Below are 12,471 nucleotides of genomic sequence, written 5' to 3' on the forward strand. Positions count from 1 at the left end.
TCGGATTTTCCGACACACAAAGTTGGAGAGCAGGAGATAAAATTTTCCGACAACAAAATCCGTTGTCGGAAATTCCGATCGTGTGTACACAAATCCGACTGACAAAGTGCCACGCATGCTCAGAATAAATAAAGAGATGAAAGCTATTGGCCACTGTCCCGTTTATAGTCCCGACGTACGTGTTTTACGTCACCGCGTTTAGAACGATCGGATTTTCCAACAACTTTGTGCGACCGTGTGTAGACAAAACAAGTTTGAGCCAACATCCGTCGGAAAAAATCCTAGGATTTTGTTGTCGGAATGTCCGAGCAAAGTCCGACCGTGTGTACGCCCTATTAGGGTTGCACTGATACCGGTACCGATACTAAGCATTTGCACGAGTATCGGTACTCATGCAAATGCTCCAATACCTGAAACCGATACTTTCAGGCTCGGTTCTTTTAGCTGCCAGCAGGATTTCTCCACTGACAGCTTAAGTATAAGGCCCCTTTCACACGAGGCGGATCTGCTTCCACAGAGTCCGCCGGCTCAGCGTTAGATTTCCCCGTTGATCTCCGCTGAGCCGGCGGATGACAGGTCCCTCTCTGCTCACTGAGCGGGGAGGGGCTTGTCAAGTGCCGCTGCTGCCTATGGAGAGATCGGACGAAAACGGGCAGCATTTCCGTTTTCATCAGATCTAATCCGATCAGATCCGCCAGCAACGGATCCGAACGTAGAGGCATCTGTCTGCTTTTAGCGGATCAGACAGGGTCGGATGTCAGCGTGTGAAAAGGGGCCTAAAGAAAAAAAAACAAAAAAAAAGCTGTCAACTATCGGTTAAGGAATGGGGCAACCACTTCCTTAACAACCGATGGCTGATTCAGAGGTCAGTGGGGTTCCTCTGTTGACAGCTGAAGTGTAAACAAAGTTCCGGCAATTGGAGCTGTAAAAAAAAAAAAAAAAAAAGCAACCAGGCATTGTTTATTAACAACATTGTTCAGCCGCTGAAACAGATAAACAAATAGATAGAAAAGAAACATGGTTTATTTTTGTTTATACATATACAGATCAAAGGAATGAATGTGGATCTGCAGATGAAGTCACTTTACTTCAATACAGGGCACTTAACCCCCTTCCTGACCAAGCCATTTTTCATCTTTCAGCGCTGTTACACTTTGAATGACAATTGCGCGGTCATGCTACACTGTAACCATGTGAAATTTTAATAATTTTCTTCACACAAATAGACCTTTCTTTTGGTGGTATTTAATCACTTCTGGGTTTTTTATTTTTCCTAAAAAAAAAAAAAAAAGACTGAAAATTTTGAAAAAATAAAAGTTTTTCTTAGTTTCTGTCAGTAAATTTTGTAAATAAGTAATTTTTCGCCTTCACTGATGGGCGCTGATGAGGTGGCATTGATGGGCACTGATGAGGTGGCACTTATTAGGAGGCACGATTATGCTGCATTTATGGGCACTGATAGGTGGCACTGGTGGGCACTGATAGGTGGCACTGGTGGGCACAGATAGGCGGCACTGGTGGGCACAGATAGGCGGCACTGGTGGGCACAGATAGGCAACACAGATAGGCGGCACTGATGATAGGTATTGATGGGCAGTAGTGGTGAGCAGCAGTGATAGCCAGCACTGACTTGCATCACTAATGGGTACTGATTGCTGGCACTGGTAGGCATGCACGGTTGGCACTGGTGAGCACTCACTGCCGACACTGGTGGGCACTCACTGCTGACACTGGTGGGCGCTGTAATCAATGCACTGATCATCAGTGCCCCGATTACATGCCTAGATGTCCTCTGTGAGGAGATGCCACTGATCGGCTCTCCTCTCCTCACACTCGCTGTCAGTGTGAGGCGAGGAGAGCTGATTACCGGCATCTCCATGTTTACATGTTACCGGCTGTGATTGGACACAGCCAAACGTGGTTAAAGGGCCGCTGCTCTTTACAGAGATCGGGGTTGCGCCGAGAGCGTCCGTTCTGGGCGCTGTCATATGAAGTCCACCCAGAAAGAGAGCCGCACCGCCCCGCGGGCGGGCGACAAGTGGTTAAAGCAACCTGTCAAAAAAAGAAAAAAAGAAAGGACATGTTCCTCTGTTTAACTCTTAATTTACTGTAATCAGCCTTAATTAACTCCTCACTCTCCTTCTCCATTTAATTGTTTTCTTGCTGATTTTTTTTTTGTTGCTCAGTTCTAATTTACAAACTATTAATAATTAAAACTTTTTTTTGTTTGCTTTGTTCGCTAATATTTTTACACCTTTAACATATATTTACACATTTCACATTAAAAAAAAAAAGCACAAAATTTAAAAAAAAATTATTTCATATTCATATTATTGTAAATAACTTTTCAATGCTTTGTACAATTGCCGACAGCTGAAGTGTACAAAAAACAGTTGTGGTAAGTATCAGTAATTAGTATCAGCAAGTACAAAAACTGTATTGGTGCATCCCTAAAGCACACCCCTGCATTTTGTATCTTGGCAGTGCCTACAAACTAAAATAAGGCACCACTACTATAATGTGATGTTGTTACAGTTTGGTTTGCGGGAGGGCTAGTAAACCCCCTATAATAAATGTATGACCTAGTGAAATTCTTGATATACACACAAATAGTATATTTAAAAAATACCAAAAGCCACTAACACACATGAACATGATCAATCAATTAATTAGCTCTGTTTAAGCACTATGTTCTCCTGTGTCAGTGTGAATAATTTTAAAGAAACCAGGCAGATGGATGATTTTGCCCCAGAGCAAAAGAACACATAATGGCCATTTAGAAATCAATAGACACACTTTCCAGTGTGTTTAATAACCTATAATAACCCATTCCTAATAAGAAATAGTGCTGCTTTCCTCAATTTGTGTGAAGTAGTGGCTATTATTGTGCAATTAGAACTGATGGAAGTTTGATTATATAGATGATCTCTTACTCTGTTGACGCAAAGGCATTACACAAGTAGTGACAAGGTTACATCGTGGAGCAGAGAAGGGATCGCAGAAGTAGCATGAGGTTATGGCTGCATCCATCATAAGAAAGTTTCTTTTCAAATGAACATAAAGACTTACATGAGCGGAGCACAAAGAAAAACACATGCACCCATGCAATAGTAGGGCTAATCAGATTTTACTGGGGTTCATTTAATAAAGGCAAATACACCGTGCACATTTTCCACAGAGCTCAGTGAATGAAGTGAAGCTCTGCTGACTTCCCTCATCCAATCATCTTCCTTGAACATAATTGCAAAGTGACATTTCACCACATTCACTTAACTCTGCTCTCTAATGTAAGCTGCGGATTTAATGATATGTAAAATTAAGAGTTACACTTACTGGCAACGTCTTTTCCATGAGTCTTTCAGCCCCTCAGTTCTCCAAGAGTACCTCCGGCCAGCTGGGGAGGCACAAGAACATGTCATACTAACCTCCATACTCCTGATGTTCCTATGTCCTGAACTTCTAGACACATACATTCTTCAGGTGGGTAACGGTGCTGTCCTGAAAAACTCATGGAAAAGACATTACTGATAAGTGCAACTCTAATTTTCCCCTCCTTGTCTTTCAGCACAGCCACCATAGAGAGGATAAACGAGCACTTACCCCCTAGGGCGGGACTACCGCTTGAAGGAATTACCGCTCAAAGGCCTGATCCTAAGCAGATAACAGGTCCACCCTGTAGTGCTTGACAGAGGTGGAAAAGCTGGACCATGTTGCAGCCCTACAGATTTTCTCTGGCGTAGCACCAACCCTCTCCGCCTGTGATGCCACCATAGCTCTCGTGGAGTGAGCCCTAAGGCCCCCCAGAACTTCCATCCCTCTTACTTCATTAGCCTAATAGCCAACTTGCTATCATCCGCCTAGAGGCTTTAGTCCCCTTCCTAGCCCCTGAAAATAAAACAAAAAAGGAGTCGGATTTCCTAAACTGCTTTGTACTTTGTATGTACTGTAGGACACACCTTCTTACGTCCAACTTAAGGAAATTGTGCTCATGTTCCCTCACAGGATTCGAACAATAAGTAGGCAAAATAATTTCTTGGACTCTGTGAAACTTTGAGGCAACTTTTGGTAGAAAGGCCAGATCCATTTTGAAAACTAACTCAATCCGCAAAAATCTGTAGAAAAGGAGCCCTGACCAAGAGGGCTTCTAGTTTACTAACCCTCCTGGCGGGAGTGATTGCCACTAAGAAACAGTCTTGAGGGTCAAAAACGTAACCGTACAAGAAACAATGGGCTCAAAAGGCTCCCCTAAGAGCGCGTGTAAAACTAAAGATTGATTCAGAACCCAATCGCCTTCTCTCAGAATTTTCCTGCTGAGGAAGTCAGCCACCTGATTTAATTCCCCCTTCAAATGCATTGCAGAGAGGGATAATACAGTGGCTTCTGCCAACTTGAGGATTTCTTCTGCCAGGACCCACAGTGACTTGCTCCTCGTCCCCCCTTGCCCGTTGATCTAGGCAATAGCTGGAGGAATTGTCTGAGCAGATCTGTCCATGTCCTTGGAGCTCCTTTTGGAATACTCTGAGCGCAGCGCGATTGCCCTCAACTCCCTCCAATTCACTCGTTACAAAGCGCCTTGGCCCAGGATTCCCCCATCAGGGGAACTACACCTGTAGAGCTAACGGTAAGGGAATGCCACCCCAGACTTCCTCTTACCTTGGATTAGCTGGTGCTTGCGTCTCCAGGAGCGGTCCGTGTAGCCTCTGCTTCAGACATCTCCACTGAGAATTGGTGATCCCACGCTCATGAGCCACCTACTGTCCCTACAGCGTTCCAGGCTCACACCAGCCCCACGCCCGGCCCGCTTTCAAAGCCCCGCTGCTGGAACTGGCAGCCGTGGGTTTGGCAGAAGTGCCAGCCTCAACCAGAAGCGACGTCACCCGCCACTCAGCCCAGCCTCGAGCTCCACTGCCAGCCGCATTAGATGCGGGAGGCCTGGCGCATCTCCGACAACACCCTCCATGGGCAACAGAAAGCAGGAACCCCAGAGCTTCAAACCCCCCAAGGCGAAGCTGGGGTGGTGCCATGCAGCCCTACAGGTACTCTGGGCTCCCCCGCCCAGTCCCTAGCTGCCATACAGAGAGACCTTAGCCTCTTCCTAACAGGAAAATCGGCTTCAGCCTCCTCAGCTGTTTAGCCTCAGTTCTCCCCACCGGAGGAAACATCAAAACAGAGGCCGGCAGGCAGAGGGGCTTAAATTTTCTTGACTAAGGCAGTGTTTCTTGTGAAGGGAGGAGCCAAGGTCTCTCTATGGTGGCTGTCCTGAAAGAAGAGGAGGGGAAATGACATTAACATGTTAAAGTTTATACAAGATTTAAGTGATTGCGTTTACATATACTTTATCTCTGCCTTTCTCAACCTTTTTACCCTATAGGAACCCTTAAAATACTTTTCAGGTCCCCTGCTAAAATTATTTGTTGGTGGTCTGTGGAAAGAAGGCCTCTTACAATATTGGTCAGGTTGAAGAATGCTTTCTTATAATGGTGGTCAGAATGCAACCCTTAGAGACCGCTAAACAGATAATTGGTATCATTCTGCTGGCTCTACCGAGTGGTCCTAGAGCCAGGATTATGCAGACATCAAATGATGGGAGGGTCAGTCAGACATAGCTCAAGGAACCCCTACCAACCTCTAGATGAACCCTGGTTGAAAATGGCTGCTCTAACTGCTGAAACCCTTTACTTCTCATGAAAGGTCATAAGTTATTATTATTTTACCTATACTTAGAATGGCTCCTTCTGCCCCTTTAACCACCTCAAATACAGGGCACTTAGACCCCCTTCCTGCCCAAATCATTTTTCAGCTTTCAGCGCTGTCACACTGTAACCATGTGAAATTTTTATCATTTTCTTCACACAAATAGAGCTTTCTTTTGGTGGCATTTAATCACTTTAATCACTCCTGGGTTTTTTTTTTTTGTTTTTTAGGAAAAAATAAAAAAAAAAAGACCAAAAATAAAAAAAATAAATAAAAAAGTTTTTCATAGCTTCTGTCAGTAAATCTTGTAAATAAGTAATTTTTCTCCTTCACTGATGGATGCTAATGAGGCAGCACTAATGGGCGCTGATGTGGCAGCACTAATGGGCGCTGATGAGGTGGCACTTATGGGCACCGATTAGGCAGCACTGATGAGGAGGCACGCATATGCCGCACTTATGGGCACTGATGGGCACAGATAGGTGGCACTGGTGGGCACAGGCGGCACTGATGGGTGGCATTGATGGGCACCAGTGATGAGCATTGATGGGCACCAGTGATAGCCAGCACTGACTGGCATTCACTGATGGCCACTGATTTCTGGCACTTGTGGGCACAGATTGCTGGCACTTGTGGGCACAGATTGCTGGCACTTGTGGGCACAGATTTCTGGCACTTGTGGGCACAGATTGCTGGCACTTGTGGGCACTGGTTGGCAGTGGCATTGCTGGCACTTAATTGTAATCAGGGCACTGATGATCACTGCCCTGATTACACCCCTAGATGTCCTCTGTGAGGAAATGCCGCTGATGGGCTCTCCTCACACTCTGTTAGTGCCAATTACCGGCATCTCCGTGTTTACATGTGACCGGCTATGATTGGACACAGCCGAACACACGGTCAAAAAGCCGCGGCCGCTGCTCTTTACACAGATCAGGATTGCGCCGTGTCCTAGCAACATGGCACAGCCGCGATCGTTCGGGAGGGCCGACATATGACGTCCAGCGTTTCTCAAAATAAGTGCTCATACAAACAGGTGTACAGTTAGAGTGAGAGTTTTAGATTCGTATATTATCCCGACATGTTTCACCTGGTAGCTTCATCAGGGGATATACGAATTGATCGTAAAATTCATGAAACTATACAGGAACAGAAAAATAAAGTAAGCAACAAAATACAAATATCAAAAATAGTAATAGTGGGTATCAACATTAGAAATGAGTGTAAATCACATTAATGTCAGGTAGGTCTTAAGGTAAGCTTACCACGCTGTATAGTCCACCAAATTTAACCACTGTCACAACTTGGAACAAACAAAGTCCCACAGAGGAGGAAGTCATGCGTGGTCACAGAGGACACACAGTGATCAGGCTAAATGAACAAAAAATGATGTGTGAATAAAGCAGTCAGAATATGGAGAGGATGATTGCTGCAAAAAACAGCTATAAGGAAATTACTTACTTTAAAAACTATGTGTTTAGAGCATGGGGTGGAGGGCAACTTAGGTTACAAAATGAGTGATGAGCTGTTAAGACGTCACTCTGAAAAAAAGGATGAGGGGTAAAAAAAAAAACACATGGACTAAGGAAAATAAAAATAACATTAAAAATAAAAATGAAGACAATAAAGGTAATAAGAGGATACTTTTTTTTTTGCTACCTGAATTTCAATGAGAAAGTAATAATAAGTATTGCAGTAGATAATTTAGTTAAGATGTAACCAACAATATTAAACATGTCACCTATATAGAGGTGCATGGGACTATGTCTCAAAAAATAAGTAAAGTTAGGAGCACAGGGGAGTTGTATTGTCAGTTATAAAAGGTGAAAAATGAGGGTTACTAAAAGAAATGGACCTAAGTAGTGGCAAGGATAATTAGTGATAAAATAACATGTTGGAGAGGCAAACTGAACGATACATGGAAATGTGGGTCATTGAGATAGATATATGAAAGCAGGGAGATAGAAAAAAACCTTACCGTCAGTATTTTTGCACAGTATACAAGTGACCCTCCGGCTCTGGCAATGTTGTTGCCAGAGTGGCCGGCTTTTAAGTCTCCTCCATCGGGTCGGCGTCTGACATCACCGACTCGATGCGGACGTAAGGGCGCCAATGCGCATGCCCAGGAGTCCTGCCTGTCCTATCTACTACAAGACCCACAGCGCCCCACGGTCAAAGAGGGGAGGGGTCCGCACTAGGGCGCGAACATAAATGAAGACATCGCGGCCGGTGACGGGCCCTCCCACTGCAGCCCACAGCAAATGAGCTAGCAGGGGAGGAGAGCATGGTAAACACCGGAGGATCCATTTTATCTTCTGGGATGAGGTGCCAACCTTCTTTGGGTGTTTAACCACTAATCGGACACAACCAGTCTGGGCGTATATTATTTTTATTTTTCATCCTGCTGATGAACCAACCCTGACTGGATCACGTTTGGCGCTTTGGAGTTTCCCTACATAAGGAGATGTACCACGTGCATTTGACCATACTATATGATGGTCCACAGGATCCGGTAAGAGGCTTTAATACTTGGTGTCACCTGGTGGTGGAAGCACTACAAATTGTGATTGCGGGGACACTGGTGGAGCAAGTGAATTGTGAATGATTTGTTTCCTTTGGACTTTCTTGTTTCACATATATTTTTTCTTTTTAGCCCTTGTGAATGGGCTCTTGTGTACACTCATTTACATATTTGGTGGGATTTCTTTATACATGTTTTTTCACCTAATTAGTTTGATGTCATTAAATTGATTTTTGTGTTTTCACAATATTGAGTTAAATATTTAAGCGCTGCTTCATATATTTATCACTATTAAATTACAAGAATAGCATAGCAAAAATGAACTGAAAATAAAGAATTATTTAAAATACTGGATTTGTTGTGCATTATTGACTGATGCCAATGCTTTTTTTTTCTCTCGACACATCAGCCTGAAACTTGACTTTTATGCTCTCATTGAATTAAAATTTCCAAGAAAGTCGTCCTAATGAGCGTGGTCCTGTGTCAAATACACCAAACTCTGCCCATTGGAAAAAAGCACCAGCCTGCCACGGCCATTCTGTAGGCTTTGCTGTCTGTTGACTTTGGCGGTTTCTGGATTTTCTCAATGAAAAACAGACACTTGGCTTTATGTGGCACATTAAATTTTTCAGCATGATGGAAAACATCCTGACCTATACCCAAACAGCCTTTTTTATAATCAGAGGTCAACCAAATGACCTAAAAAGCGTACACACATGCTCTGGGCTCACCCGATTAAGCCTGCCAGAAAGTTTATAAATCATGTCAGCTGTACTTGTTAAAAGGTTAGCTGTTGAGCCAGTCTGAGACCAGAATTACATTTCCAGAATGTCAAGAAACAGAACAGAATTAAAAAAAAAATCAGAATTCACAAATATGGGAATAGCTATTTACTTAGGTCTGCTTTCTGTTTGTTGACAAGAAACATGCTGCTCCTCAAAAGTTGGGCCTAAAGCAGCCCAATCAGCCAATGTCTGATTCTGGGAAAACAAAGCAGCCACCAAACAGTCCAAAATGCCCAGAAAGCCAGTGATTTATCTGCAAATCTTTTGTGAACTGATCTATACATTTTGGCAAAAGTAATTCTGAACACCATAATAATGAGGAATTTTCAACTGGACACTTTGTGGTTGATTTACTAAAACTGGAGAGCGCAAAATCTGGTTCAGCTGTCCAGGGTAGCCAATCAGCTGCTAACTTCAGTTTTTTCAATTAAGCTTTGCCAAAAAAACTAATTGGTTTCTATGCAGAGCTGCTTCACGGTTTGCACTCTCCAATTTTAGTAAATCAACGCCTTTATGTTTCCTTGACATTTTACCAACTGGATTTCTGCAACAACATGCTATACTTACTTGCTCTTTGCAGTGGTACTGAACAGAGCAGCCGCAAACCTCCTCTTTTGGGGTATCATTTCTTCAAGAGCTCATCCATGGGCATAAACCCCATCCTTTATGCTCTTACTGTGACTGTATTAAAATCATTCACTTCCTTCACAGGAAATCTACTTCAAGCCCTGGGTCAACAGTTACTATATTTTCAGTTGAGAGACTTCTCTCCCAATCCGCGGATAAGGTTACCCCCATCGCACCCTCCTCCCATTTTAATGATTATGCTTACATTTGGAAGCAACAAATTGGCCTTCTATTCACAATGCCAGGTTCTCTTGCCATAGTTAAAAAGGGACTCCTTCACTTTTCTTTTAGCAGCTAGAGCAGGGATTCCTAGGCACAGAAAATCAGCATTTCCATCAACTGTATAAATCCCCTTCCCGCCGACCGTACGCAGATATGCGTACTCGGCTTTCCGGGGTTATACCGGGATGATGCCCGCAGCTGCAGGCATCATCCCGGTACCGTTGTTTATAGCGGGCGATCGGCTACCCGTGTATAACAACCGATGCGGCTAAAAGCCGCTCAGCTGTTATACCGGAGGAGCGGGAGGGGACATCCCTCCCGCCGCTGTTACCGGGCCTCCCGTGCGATCGGGAGGCCCGGTGTCCGTTCGGCTGCCTTCGGCGGCTGGGGGCGGGCTGGAACGAAGCTGCGAGCGGCTTCGTTCCAGCCTTCTTGTTGTAAACGCGGAAGCGACGTCATGACGTCACTTCCCGTTTACTCGGCTGCCAATGGCGCCGAATTTAAAAAAGTACACAGTATTCAGAATCGCCGTTTTCGGCGATCTGAATACTTTGAAGTGTAAAGGAGGGATGGGGGGTCTTTTAGACCCCCCATCCCTCCATAAAGAGTACCTGTCACCACCTATTACTGTCACAAGGGATGTTTACATTGCTTGTGACAGCAATAAAAGTAAAAAAAAAAAAAAAAAAAATTAAACACAATTTATAAAGTACAAAAATAAATAAAATAAATAAAAAAAAATAAATAAATAATTTTTTTAAGTGCCCGTCCCCGCGAACTCGTGCAGCGAAGAAAACGCATACGGAAGTCTCGCCCGCATATGTAAACGGTGTTCAAACCACACATGTGAGGTATCGCCGCGATCGTCAGAGCGAGAGCAATAATTCTAGCCCTAGACCTCCTCTGTATACAAGAAAAAAAGAGAGGGGCAAGTGGGACTTTAAATGAAGCATGTCAATTGAAAGTATAATAATGAATACATGTGAGTAGGTAAAATGATTGGATTTAATTAATAGTCAAGTCCATGATTTTGATGCATACAGTACCAATAAAGTAGTATAAATACAGACATAATCGCATGAATTGATAAACGCATATTTAGCAGTAACAATCGAGGAAACTCAGTAGTGTAAACAAATCAATGGACATACATATATGCAATTCATAACAGAAGTACATGAATTAAAATCGCCAATCAAAATCACAAAATCGCATGAAATGAGAAAACTCAATAAAAAATTGATAAATGTCAGGGATATGATTTAGGCTTGATAGGGCATTATCCTATTTTTTACACATTTACTCTTTTATATGCACCAAGCACATATGAACCCGGGATGGAAGCATGCCATTGATATTTAGTTCATGCGACTGGTCACTTTCTTTTGTTTATATATATAGACCTCCTCTGTAGCTCAAACCTGGTAACCGTAAAAAATTTTTAAAGCGTCACCTATGGAAATTCAAAGGTACCGTAGTTCGTCGCCATTCCACGAGTGCGTGCAATTATAAAGGGTGACATGTTTGGTATCTATTTACTCGGCGTAACATCATCTTTCACATTATACAAAAAAATTGGGGTAACTTTACTGTTTGGATTTTTTAAAATTCATGAAAGTGTCACTTTTCCAAAAATTTGCGTTTAAAACACCGCTGCACAAATACCGTGTGATAAAAAATATTGCAACAATCGCCATTTTATTCTCTAGATTCTCTGCTAAAAAAATATATATAATGTTTGGGGGTTCTAAGTAATTTTCTAGCAAAAAATACAGATTTTAACTTGTAAACACCAAATTTCAAAAATAGGCTTAGTCATGAAAGGGTTAAAATTTGGGTTTACGAGTTAAAATATGCTGATGCGGATGGAAGAACCGATGGCTCAATTAAACAATAGCTATCTGCAGTTCTCAGAAGTGTGGCTCCCTTGGATGATGTTCTGTGACAGCTCCGATTTCACTATTTTCATATCTTCTCAATCCCCATTTAAACGAATGCCATCTTTAAACTCATCCCAACGAGCATTGCCCAGCTTCAAATACTGTAGCTGCTGACTTTTAATATATGAACACTTACCTGTCCAGGGAGCCCGCAATGTCGGCACCCCAGCTGATCTTCAGATTGGCTGTCGAGTGCTGCCGCCACCATCTCTACTAAGGGGAACAGGCAGTGAAGCCTTTCAACTTCAGACGGTTCCCTACTGTGCATGTGCGAAGTGCGTTGCTCTTTATAATTGGCCAGGTGGTGGAAGGAAGAGGAAGGGGTCGAACTTCCGAGGGACGGCGCTGCAGTAGGGACAGGGACCTGTCAAAAACAGATACACCCCCCCCCCCCCCCGAAAGGTGCCAAATGTGGCACCGGAGGGGGGGGAGGAAGCAAATAAACGAAAGTTCCACTTTTGGGTGGAACTCCGCTTTAACCCCATATATATCTCCTATATCTCCTTTGTTTTATGCTATTTTTGTTCGGATGTTGTCAGGCTATTGTTGAAAGTGGTATTAGACCCAAATATTTGTTGCAGCTAACCAATTCTTAGATGTAATGGCTGCATTAGTTTTATTTTTTTAGGCTTTCTTTCTTTTATTTTCACCTGGTGGTATAGTCTGTTGCCTTTGAACAGTG

General features: G+C 43.3%; 1 protein-coding gene across 5 annotated transcripts in view; it reads right to left on the reverse strand.

Annotated features, from left to right (window-relative positions):
• Positions 1–12,471, reverse strand: part of RNLS (renalase, FAD dependent amine oxidase) — a 252,672-nt gene that overhangs the window by 159,855 nt on the left and 80,346 nt on the right. The window lies entirely within an intron of this gene.

Source organism: Aquarana catesbeiana, linkage group LG08 (genome assembly GCF_042186555.1).
Source record: "Aquarana catesbeiana isolate 2022-GZ linkage group LG08, ASM4218655v1, whole genome shotgun sequence".
Lineage (NCBI taxonomy): Eukaryota > Metazoa > Chordata > Amphibia > Anura > Ranidae > Aquarana > Aquarana catesbeiana.